This window comes from Chrysoperla carnea, chromosome X, assembly GCF_905475395.1.
Source record: "Chrysoperla carnea chromosome X, inChrCarn1.1, whole genome shotgun sequence".
Taxonomy (NCBI): domain Eukaryota; kingdom Metazoa; phylum Arthropoda; class Insecta; order Neuroptera; family Chrysopidae; genus Chrysoperla; species Chrysoperla carnea.
In genome coordinates, this window is record NC_058342.1 from 29180227 (window position 1) to 29193888 (window position 13662).

General features: G+C 30.7%; 1 protein-coding gene across 1 annotated transcript in view; it reads right to left on the reverse strand.

Annotated features, from left to right (window-relative positions):
• Positions 1–13662, reverse strand: part of LOC123303048 — a 509686-nt gene that overhangs the window by 88580 nt on the left and 407444 nt on the right. The gene's annotated exons all lie outside the window — the stretch shown is intronic.

Genomic DNA, 13662 nt, shown 5'->3' on the forward strand with positions numbered 1-13662 from the left:
GAAAATAAAACCTGAAGGGAGTAAAATAGGGGATGAAAGTTTGTATGGTTCGTAATACATTAATGTCATAATAGTTTTGTTTAGTATTAATAGGTGACATTACAGGTGTTGGACCGTAACTTAAAAAAAACTATACAAAAGGTAATATTCAACATCCTATTCTTATGTCTAGCGAAGCAGGCGGGTAACGGCTGGTAGTTCATATATTATAAAATCACTATTTTGTTTTTATATCAATTAAAAATAATTCATTTTATAATTCATATATTCAAAGGATCCAAATGCAAAATATGAAAGAATTCTGCGTAAAAATACAAACAAACTTTTGATTCATTACAAAACAAACTTGGTGGATTAAAATGAAATTTTCACCAAAAGAAAGATTTAATATATTTCGCCTTTCGTGTTATATTTCAAAACACAGAGCATTATCAAATTGGTTCACATTGTAAGAAGCATGACTCCGAAATAAAATAATTTAGTAAGATAGAGTTACAACCATATAAAAAATATATGCCAAGTAAGTCACTTCAAACGCTACTATGAAAATAAAGATTGATGCATAGAGATTTCGAGTAATGTAAACAATATCTAACCAATGACAAGGACACGTAGGAACTAACTGGCAGTCTTTTCTCTCATTCATCATATAGAAAATTTGGGACCATGGCTGCTTCGAAATGTTTTGAAGTAATGACTGTTGGTAATACCAATATTACGTCACCAAAAAGGATGACAGCGTTTTTAACAGAGTAAAAAAGGTTTAAAATTTAATTTGATTTTATGGAAAGAAAGCGTGTTAATTTTGTTAGAATATAATTTGTGGCTTATATACCATGTATGAATGAAATATACATAGAATATTAAGTTGAGTCCCAAGTTTGTAACGCTTAAAAATATTGATGCTACCAAAAAAAAAATTGATATAGGTGTTCAAAAAAGAAAAGAGATATCAAGCTGAAATTTTTATATCGTGCTCAGGACGTAAAAGTGAGTTCGAGCTCGTAAATGAGCAACATGGGTCAATTGGGTCTTGGGTCCATAGGACCCATCTTGTAAACCGCTAGAGATACAACAAAAGTTTAAAAGTAAAAAAGTTCTTTATAAAAAAAAAATAAACAACTTTTATTTAAAACATTTTTTCGTAAACATCGCTGTTTACCTACGAGGGCGCAAATTTTTTAGTATGTATTATATGAGAGTATCAGTTATGGATGTGTGACATGTATCTATGTGTAATGTGACAATGTAATCAACACAGTCTTTACATGGTATTTCAACAATTAACTCAGTCAATTGTTTGTTTTCACTTGTTTATTAGTAAAATCAACATTTTGAAGTACTTTTTCTAACATAGTAGAATACTATATTCTGAATCACGCTAACGTGTAACTTGCAACGATGGTTATAAAAAATAATATTTCATGTAACCATAACCTTTTGCAATTTTTATTATTATTTTGTTTACTAAAAAAAAAAAAAAAAATAAATATATATTCATATTTAATCCGTTCTCTAATTATGATAAATTAAATTTTTATGGTAGTAACCTGAATCATATAATACCATATAATACACCTCTCATCTTGACCTAATATTCAAATGACATAGTTCTTCTTAAATGACATACAAATTGAATCTATGACAAATTAAATTATTCCCCTATGATGATAAAATTTTCTTTAGAATATTATTATATGAATTATGATATTTTTATTTTTACTTAAACCGTACAAAAATTAAACCGTACAGTTAGTTATTTACATTTGAAAAGATACAAAGAGAATAAATTCTATTTTATTATAGAAAGATATAATGCGGTAACTACTAATAGATGAGCTTTATGTTTGTTGAAACTAGTTAAGATTGTTCTGCAAATGTTCTTTGTAGAAAAATCGATTTTGATGTAAAAAATTTTAATCCGGTTAAAATACACATTTCAAATAACAAAAATTCACACAGGGCCAAATATTGGTAAAAACCTTGGGTATACCATTAGGAATATTGTGTCAAGTCCCCATCGATCCCATTTGTGATAAAAATTTAAAAATTAATTTAATTTGACATTACCATAAATTATAGATTTCTGTAAAAATAGTCAATATAAAATATTTTACGGCCATCTTTTCTTTTATACTCAATGAATAATTACGAGTATTATACATTTAAAAACATAGAAAACCATACATATATTTTACCTGTGTAAAACAATCCTTACCATTATTTCGAGTGTTATAGAAAAGAGATAAGCGAGAGCAACCTTTATCAATCTTAGCGAAGCGGGTGGGTATTACTCTAGTATTTCTATAAACAAAACGAATAACTTTAATAATTTAAATAAATTATCGTTTAAGTGATATTCTATTGATCAGTATAGTTAACGTAATAAAACTAATAAATATCATTGTAACTTTTTAGTTTTTCAAACGGAAATTAGAATAAAAAAAAAACACTCGAAGCTATAAAATTTCCTCTTACCATCAATATCGTATCGTTTGTACTTATCGATGACAATTGTAAATAAAAATAGTTTTAAGGATGTACAATCACTACACTCAAATGCATTTATCGTTTGTATAACTGTTTGATTCATGTTCAAAACAATCAACAATACAGTTTATAAACAAGCGTTTATTTAGATTGGTTTACGAAAAAATATTTCAAATAAAAGTTGTTTATTTTTTTATAAGAAACATTTTTTATATTTAACATTTTGTTCTATCTCTAACGGCTTACAAAATGGGTCCTACGGATCCAAGACCCAATTGGCCTGTGAAGCTCATTTACGAACTCGGCTTCACTTTTTATGTCCTGAACAAGATATAAAAATTTCAGCTTGATATCTTATTTCGTTTTTAAGCTATCGTGTTGACAGACAGACGGACATAAAACCGAAAATGGACTAATTAGGTGATTTTATGAACACCTCTACCAAAATTTTGTTTGTAGCATCAATATTTTTAAGCGTTACAAAGTTGGGACTAAACTTAGTATACCTTGATATATTTCATATACAAGGTATAAAAAATGCTTCACAATAAAAACAAAGTAATATTCTGTTAGAAAATTTCAAAGAGTTTTTTCGAAAGTTCACTCAAAACTTGAGGCTTAATCTTCATAAAGACACTCTTACATCCTTAAAACAATTTATTTTTTTGTAAATTTCCATGTAACACTTTACTCGTGAAAGAGTGTATTTATTTTGTAAAAAAAAAATTGTAAACGATGATATTAACGGATAGAAATTATAAACAAATTATATATTTTTATATGTAAAAGAAATTATTTGTAAATATCGTTAGAATGTTTATATTTGGTATGAGTTTGGTTACATCGAGTGCTCTGTGAAAATACATGGGTATGAGTAAAGAGTTTAAGGTAATGTGTTGGACCTCTGGGCCATGTACCCCTACAATCATTCTCGGTTTTTAGAAAAATGCTGTTCCCGAGAGGGAATTGTTAGGTTACATGTTGAAGAGTGTGTTTTCATGGGCAGTCGGCGTGACCCTAGCTACAATAGGTTGTTATTCATTTTTACACCATGCATATATGTGATATGCAAAGTATACTAAGTTTAATCCCAAGTTTGTAATGCTTAAAAATATTGATGCTACCAACAAAATTTTGGTATAGGTGTTCATAAATCATCTAATTAGTCCATTTTCGGTTGCCCGTCCGTCCGTCTGTCTGTGAACACGATAACTTAAAAGCGAATAAGATATCAAGCTGAAATTTTTACAGCTCACTCAGGGCGTAAAAAGTGAGGTCGTGTTCGTAAATGAGCAACAAAGGTCAATTGGGTCTTTGATCCGTAGTACCCATCTTGTAAACCGTTAGCAATAGAACAAAAGTTTAACTTTAAAAACGTTCCTTATCAAAAAAATAAACAACTTTTGTTTGAAACATTTTTATGTAAACATCACTGTTTACTCACGAGGGCACACATTTTATGGTACGTATTAATATGGGATTATCAGTTATGGATATAGGTGTAATGTGATAGAGTAATCAAAACTGTCTATAGATGGTATTTCAACAATTAACCCAGTCAATTGTATGTTTTCACTTGTTATATGATAGTCTTGTATCAGGGATGAAAAATTTTCATCTTTAGTTGCTAAGTATTTAAATCCTGAAAAAATATTGTGTAGGAATAACAGTGCCACAAGGAGAATCAGTATTATATTTCTAAAAAAATTCGTGCAGATAGAGATTCATCATCAAAGTCATATTTCTTCCTAACTTAAAGTTTCGTATTGCTAAATGCTTTTTATTGAAATGGAATTTTGTGTTTTTAAGCACTTAACATGTGAAACAGGCGGAAGAGATGCGCCAAGCCTTCAAAACAGCGACAAACATGATATTCTGACATAAAAAAGTTTTTACAAACCATTTTGAAGACTCTAGCCTAACTTTGGCGGGCTGTGGATGCGAAGCGTTAAACATCATGAAATACATGATTTTGTGATACAAAAAGGGGTACTGGTAATGAAGTTTAAACCCGTAAACGGCACTTTCTTGACACTGGAATTAAAAAACACATAAATGCTTTTTTTATCCATGGCACTTCTCTCTACCCTGTATATACATAAATGGTTGAACGGAACAGTGGGATATGTACAGTCAGACGACGAGTATCAGCTTGTGGATGACATTCCGGTGGAATAGAGAAGTCACAGTTTCCGTTGTTATCATCTCACCATGTAGTGACTTCTCTCACTATATAGTACTTGCATTCAGACTCAGAGAGAGAGTGTATATCATCAGGGTGTTCGAATTTAAATAGGTGTGCGGGGGGAATGCGGATGATTGTTAGTTGTAGTATATGCGAAGGTTCTAACTAACTCAGTATATTTATTATTATGGTAAGTGTACCAACACTCGTCTAATTATTATAGACCGGATTATTTTAATGGATTTTGTAGAGCCATTAGTGTGATCGCTAAACCCTAATGTCTTCTCTTTGAAACAGGCCATCTTGGATACAATGAAACCTCGAAAAACAAGAAGCGACGAAAATAATTCAGCGAGATACAGACAATTGATGAATACCAATGTGGTTTCAGAGAAGCAGGAGGCAAAACGGACTAATTTTTGTTGCCAGACAAATTATGGAAAGATGCTCCGAATATAATATTACTTATATATTCATCGACTTTAACCAAGCATTTGATAGTGTCAAACGCTGTAAAATAGTACAAGCCATAATACACTTGGATATATCGCCAAAGCTTATCAATCTTGCAATGATGACCATGGAAAATTGGTGTAAAACAAAGAGATGGACTATCCACTATCTTGTTCATAATTGCCCTAAGCAGATCTGTTAAAGACACTGTTCAGAGGGGAACGATTCAGAGGGGAGCATTCGCTGATGACGTTGGTTATCTTCGCTCGCACCGAAAACAAGCTAATTGAAGTCGTTATACAGATAAAAGAGAACGCTGCAGATTTGGGATTGGCGATAAATGAAGACAAGACTGTATTCATGAAGATCTCAGCCTCAAAAGACCGGAGGACATTGGAAGATCTTGTCATAGATGATGTTGTTTATAAGGCGGTATTCAAATATCTTGGACTCAGATGGTTGAACCAGGTAGTCGACGACCTGAAAGTGTTGCGAGTTACTGGATGGCGATTCACTGTCAAGGATCGAGCCATCTGGAGGAGAGTGATCGAAGAGGCCAAAGTCAACCCCGGGCTGTAGCGCCTATTGGTTGGTTGGTACATCAAGACTTCACCAACGTTGGTTTAAATTTGTAAATTAGGCTAACTGCTACCAAGTTTCGGTATATGACTCAATCATCTCGGGTCGGTTCTAGTCTGGTCTACATGTCTGATATCTGAAAGGTCAATAAACTATTTGTATAAAAAAACTGTTTCAACACACAAACCACAATGCCACAATATGGAAATCAATTGTTATTCTCATTTATAATTTAACAATTTAATATTATAACAATTTGTACACCGAGAAAATTTAAGAAAACTTTGACAAACAATGACTTTATTTATGAAAATAATAACATAATATTTTGATAGTTTATCAACTTACGAAAATAGTTTGGAAAACAATAATATTATACATATACATATATTAGTGATGGAATGAAAATTAATGAATCTGGAATTGATTCATTAATAAAATGAACTAATGCTTTAAGTTTTATTTATATTTTCGGGATATTTTGATAATGAAGAAATTAAAAATAGTATATTAAACATCTAGGAAGCAATAGCAAAGAATGGCTTCGCCTTGGAGGATAATAAACATGACATCTGAGACATTCTTTACTTTCTCCCGTAGTGTGTATACAATTTTTCTGAGCAAGATTTCTCCGTAATGGATTGACCGATCAGTTTCGAATTTTTACAAAATTTGTATACAATGTATATGAAATATACCAAGGTATACTTAGTTGATAGGTGTTCATAAAATCACCTAAATAGTAAATTTCCGGTTATCTATCTGTCTGTCTGTCGTCTGTCGTCTGTCCGTCTGTCATCACGTTAACTCAAAAACGAAAAGAGATATCAAGTTGAAAATTTTAAAGTGTGCTGAGGACGTAAAAAGTGAGGTCAAGTTCGTAAATGAGCAACAGGGGTCAATTGGGTCTTGGCTCCGTAGGACCCGTTTTTCAAACCCTTAGAGATAGAACCAAAGTTTAAATGTAAAAAATGTTCCTTATAAAAAAATAAACAACTTGTGCTTGAAACATTTTTTCCTTAACATCATTGTTTACCCGTGAAAGCGCAAGTTATGCGAAAATCGTATAGTATGTATTATATGGGAATATCAGTTATATGTGTGACATGTATGTATGTGTAATTTGACAGAGTAATCAACACTGTCTATACATGGTATTACAACAATTTAATCAGTCAATTGTTTGTTTTCACTTGTTTTAGATATTTTTTCCAGATATAAATCGAAGGAATATGATAACTAGTACTGCATTTGCACTTAAACCATTTTCAAGTAACTTTGTATAAATTGAAAAACAATTCAACACCCAACTTTCAAAAACTTATTCTTTTGAGGAAATTTTGTAAGCCTTGATTTCAAATTAATAATTGTTTTAAATCAAATTTCCACACCAAAATCGCAACAGAATCAATTGAAAAAATTCGTGAATCGATGATATAATTCAATCCAACACTACCCATGAATTTTACGACATTTAACTATGATTTAATTAATATTTTGAAATTAATATGTCTTCCTACAAATCCGAACTAAAGTTATATATGATACAAAATAACTATGTGTACATAAGCTTATAGAGTTTAGTTTAGCTTGGTGAGTTGATGTGCTTGTGTTGCTTGCTTTAGCTTCGCCAACACCAAGTAGTAATACCCATCCATTTAGTGGGATAGGTATGAGTATTGAGTAGAGAGTACGGTTCAGTTTGATTTAGTTAGCTTGGTGCTTTCATAAATTATAATTCACTTGTTTTATGCGTCACAAAATTGTTTGGAAATTAATTAACTTTCAACAAATGGAAACATCATATAATGTTTTTCAAATTGCAATTGAGAGTATAACTCCATATATTGGAGTTTTACTGACTATATAGATTGTTGCTGATTCACATATGTAATTTTGTGATTAGAGCTTAGACCATTAAGTATATGGACATGTCTTTTGTGCCAACATTTGAGATAATAGAGAATATTCATGAAATTAAAATTTGGTTGAAATATTTTTTTCCGTAACTTTATTGGCTGGACATTTGAACTAAACCATTACTTTAATAATTAATATCTTTTTAATTACTTAAAACAAATTAATAAAAGTACAAATTCAGTGAGAGAAATTCAAATTTCTAAAACGAAAATTCAAATTTTAAAACAGACGGGACGTCATAGTAAGTGGCTTGTCAGACTTGTTGACATACTGTATGGTATAACATTGAGTTATATTATTCTACAGCTTTTTATTAGAAATCTTAATAATAACGTGTGTAAATTCTGTGTTGTAAACTCATTTGTTTAAAGTGTAAATTATACATTGAACTGTCCTCAATTGACAGATCACATATTAATACGTTATCAACAGATAGCACCAAAAGGATTGCGTTTAAACATCTCAAAATTATTATGTATTTTCAATATTTATTTACACTTAATTACAGCATTTTTAAACAGTATTTATATTTTTTACTATGTTATAACGCTGTAAACAATTAATTAAAAATAGAAACAAAATACATGAATATTCCCTATTGCTTGGGACAAATCCATAATGGCGCCGGTGTGGAAATGTCAAAACAAAGTGTTATTGTCCCTAATTGACCCAAGCAATTACCTCAGATGTTGACATACCTCTCACTGTACGGAAAGATAGACGATACTCAGTCTATGTACTTAATGGTCTAAGGTTTAGAGTCAAATGTATATAACTGAATCTATTTTGATTGAAATTTTTTAGGATAAATTGTATTATTTTTATACCATGTATATATGAAATATATCAAGGTATACTAAGTTTACTCCCAAGTTTGTAACGCTTAAAATATTGATGCTACAAACAAAATTTTGGTAGAGGTGTTCATGAAATCTACTTAAGAGTCGTTGTCCGGCTGTCTGTCTGCCTGTCTTTCAGTGTAGAAATATTTCGCATACCGCCAGTTATTTGGAATATTCGGCTAACGTAAACGCAATTCATGTATTATCGCGAATAACTTCTAGTTATTCGCGATAATAATAATAATTCGAATAATACTAAAAAGAAAGCGTCATTTTAACAATGATGGTAAGTTATAATAAAATAACAAAATAAATAAGCAGATATTACAAACTTTTTCTGTAAATCATTTTCTGTAAATTATTTAAATTTAGATAGCATCTAAAACACTAGTAATCGGATTTACGTAATTATTTAATTACTAAAAATAATAAATAATCATGTCTTGTATTTTCAAGAATGACGAACGAAAGTTTTCATGAATTTCTTATCTTTTCAATTAAGATATTTGGGAGGTTGGAAAAAAGTAACGAAGGTACGTCACGCCAGTTGCAAATATTTAGGTTCTGCTTTATATATCGAGATCGGCTCTAACGATTTTGATGAAAATTCGTATACTGATAGTATTTAACATAAGAGTAAAGGCAAAATGGCGCAGAGTCGCCATAATCGTGTCGTTTTACTTTAAAGAGTAATTTTCTGTACATTTAATTGATTAACTTTTTTAATTAATTCAAACGATAGAGTATCAAATTAAAGTATTGAAAGTATTTCACAAACTAAGTATGTAATCCTACTAAATTTGAGTCATTCTTTTCAAATTTGTGATCAAAATTAACCTAGCTCTAATAGGTTTCAAGAATGTAGAGTCCTGGTGCTGGAATTAAGCTCGTTAGTGATAGCTACCGAAAAACTGACATCGCAGCTGAAAAGAATGATCCAAAATTATTGGGTTTCAAAACAAATTTCAAAAAGATCGGATCAAATTTGCACCGGGGGCGGGTGCCTCCTTTGTCTTAGTTACAGACCTGCATGTGAAAACCCCCAAAAGTAATAACTAACACCGGCTTAAAATAAGGATTTAGTAGGCATTGAATAAATAAATTATTATGAAGAAATCATAGAAATTTACAACAAAATTGTTCAAATATATAAATTATTTGTTAAATAAAACATAGCCCACTCTTTTGATGGTTCGGTTCTAGTCATTTCATAGACTAATACAATTTTTTTAAACATTTAAGCATCCTTATTACTGCCATATTAACTACTTGACGTCATTTGTGATTTTCTCAATAACAAGAGATTTTAAAATTTCCAATGAGATATTTTTTAGAATAATTTCTATTGTACTTAAATTTATGGACCCCATTTATACAAATTTTCCCAGAACGACACAAAAACGATCATAAAATCTAACCTAATGTACCATTCCATTTTATTAAGAACTTTTCAATGCACTCAAATTGATCTGTTTTGCAATAGATGCAATAAAATTCGAGACGAAATCAATAAAGATTTTGTGTTTCAATTCAGTATAAAATAAGTGAAAACAAACAATAGACTGAGTTAATTGTTGAAATACCATGTATAGACAGTGTTACATTACACATACATACATGTAAACAGTGATGTTTACGAACAAATGTTTCAAACAAAAGTTGTTTATTTTTTATAAGGATTTCTTACATTTAAACTTTTGTTCTATTCTCTAACGGTATACGAGTCTACGGACCTAAGATACAATTGACCTATGTTACCCATTTACGAACTCGACCTCAGCTTGATATCATTTTTCGTTTTTGAGTTATCGTGTTAGATGGACAGACGGACAGACAACCGAAAATGGGCTAGTTAGGTGATTTTATAAACACCTATACCAAAATTTTGTTCGTAGTATTAATATTTTGTTACAAACTTGGGACTAAACTTAGTATACCTTGGTATATTTCATATACATGGTATAAAAGTATAAAAACTGCTATAAAAATTGAATTGAAAGTAAAATATATGTATATATGATTGAAAACAAGTTAGAAAAGTTAAAACAAACCGTATACTATATGAGTACATTGTATATAATAGTTTAGTTGAGAGATACATAGTATGATATTAAATCTTTGAAATGCGCATGATACTACAGTAAGATGGTTATCTAATTTGCCATTATAGTTCAATTTGTTCATTGTTGTGTGAATACGGAATACAGCTTGATCGATTTGCTCTCGAATTTTTAATTTTATATAAATGTTGTGTTAGGTTAGGTTTGGTTATATTGGCTGCCCACGAAGGAGACACTTAGGCTATAGAGAACCTTTGTGATACCATATATATGTTTTAACACCTTTTCCGCTGATAATTTTTCATTTATCAGCACCTCAATTATTTTCAAAGGCTAAGAACTGTTGTGTCAAATTTGTGTTCCTATGTGGCACACTGGAGTCTAAGCACGTGGACTGATTTTGATGATTCTGACGTCTATCGATTTGTCTTAACCTTGCAAGTGCTATTGAAGATATGGTAGTAAAGAAAATTCAATGCGGCGACCACCAGACGCCATATTGTGAATAGAATGTAACTGTGTTTAATGTGGCGCAATTGAGACTAAACGCGTCGGCCGATTTTAATGATTCTGATGCCAATCTTTTTGTTTTAACCTTGAGAGTGCAACGGAAGATATCGCAATAATGAATATTCAATATGGCTGAAAGTCGGCGAACTATGTCAAGTAGGATATCATTGAATAGCTTTAATAGAGAAATCGATGAATGTAATAATCAGCAAAACCGGTTTACGCGTTTGGTCTCAAAGGACCAAACATACATATAAAGAAATATTTAAAAAAAAAGCCGGCTGAAAAAAACTAGCAGACTTTAACAGTTGGGCCCCGTAAAAATCTAAACCGGCTTAGATCTTCCCTATAATAAATCTTGACTGTTTAAGTCGTTATGTAAACTGCTGGACTTGTTTTTCTCTTTTCAGTTAAAATTTAACCATAGTTTTTTGATTTTTTAAATATTTTCTTTATTACCATAACAATTTTATAGCTGCTCTACATAATATAGATTTTCGATAACCTAACTTGCTCTTCTTTTTAAGTTATTTGATGAGAATATGTGATGTACCCTAAACATAATCGACACTTATTGACGTTTGATAAAGATTCCGTAAAAAATGTGACTCCTGTCTTTTACTTTTTCGAAAAAAAATATACGTATGCAAATATTCCCACACAATTCTATTTTAGAAAATGATATTTCTATTTCAAAATTATATTTTATTAAAATATACATAAAAATATATAATAAATATATAATAAACAGCGCCCACATTTGATGTTCACTTTTTGAATAATAGATACATATTTTTAAATTGGAAAATGAAGGAAGCATTGGCTATAAATAAAACTTTTCACAATTATATATCAATTGATTGGGTAAACATTACTTTGTGATTCGTCAAAGAAAGAGTCAATTAAAGTGATTCGTACATTTACGGAAAATAATTTTTAGTACATAAAATTTCATTTTTTAGTAAGAACTGCTAATACATGTTATATGGAAGCTAGTTAATCTTGATCATAATGCACTAAATTCCAGGTGTTATTTTTTTATTTAAATAGGTTCAGTATCACGCAATGAATGTAAATGCTCAAAATCCTTACAAAAATAGGCGAGGGAAGTATCTCCAAATAAGGAAAACCGTTTTAGGCTATATCTCCATAACCGTGCACTTTAGACCAAAAATGGTAAAAACCTTTAATGTAGATATTTAAAGAACCTGCCTTTTTTGTAAAAAAAAAAATTATTAATCGTTTATGACTTATATAACTATGACGATTATATAACTATGAGCGATATGTCTTCTAATATTTTGTTTAAACAACAAAATGATAATAACTTTTAAATCTACAAATTTGCTAAAACATTTACTTTAAATTTGGTAAAACCATGCATATATGTAATATGCAAGGTATACCAAATTTAGTCCTAAGTTTGTAACGCTTTAAAATATTGATGCTACGCACCAAATTTTGGTATAGGTGCTCATAGAATAATATAATTGGTCCATTTTCGGTTGTCCGTCCGTCCGTTCGCCCGTATATCAATACGATAACTCAAAAACGAAAAAAGCGATATCAAACTGAAATTTTTACAGCGTACTCGGGACTTAAAAAGTGACGTCGAGTTTGTAAATGAGCAACATAGGTCAATTGGGTCTTTAAACTTTTGTTCTATCTCTACAAATGTTTTACAAAATGGGCCTTACGGATCCACGACTCAATTGACCCATGTTGCTCATTTACGAACTCGACCTCATTTTGTTCTTAGCACGCTATCAAAGTTTCAGCTTGATATCTTTTTTCGTTTTTTAGTTATCGTGTTGGCAGACAGTCAGAAGGACGGACAACCGGAAATGGCCGAATTTTAAGCGTTACAAACTTGTGACTAAACTTAATATACCTTGATATATATTACACATATACATGGTATAAAAATTGCATTTTAATAAATAATATTTTATTACAATAAATATATAACCAGGGTGAAATATACTATTAGTGACGGAGCTCTACTGCTCGTGAGTTTCTTTTCACTACATGGTCAAAATTCAACAATTGCGTAACGCGTAATTTTTTTGATATTTTATCCATATATAAGTCACACACATACATACATTTTCCAACATCAAAATCTGATATTATCTACTTGAAAAATCCATTACTGTCAAGAAAAAAAACAAACATAACCAATTTCGACCGTCACTCGTGTTCCGTATTTCTCTCTAAGAGAGGTTATTACGTAACATATGCATATCCAGTTGTCACGTTGAGTAAAATTGTTAAAAAATATCTTATTTTTCAGGAAGTATAACATACAAATTGAAATATGACGTTGTAATATAAGCTAAAACAATCTTAGCATGGTTATGTATACTGGAGGACGCAATGAGGGATGTTTTTCCATCCAAAAGTGATGGAAAGCGGAGGTAAGGTCGAGGAGGGAGGACTATATATATATATATATATTTGTATTGTATTGCATACGGAATATAGTAGTCATTTTGTTATGAATTTTATGTAAATATTTGATGAGGAATATAAACGAGTGAGGGACTGGCACACTACTACTCTTGTACTACACTTCCATTTCTCCCTTCCTCCTTAACTAAACCCCGCGCCACATCCATATTGC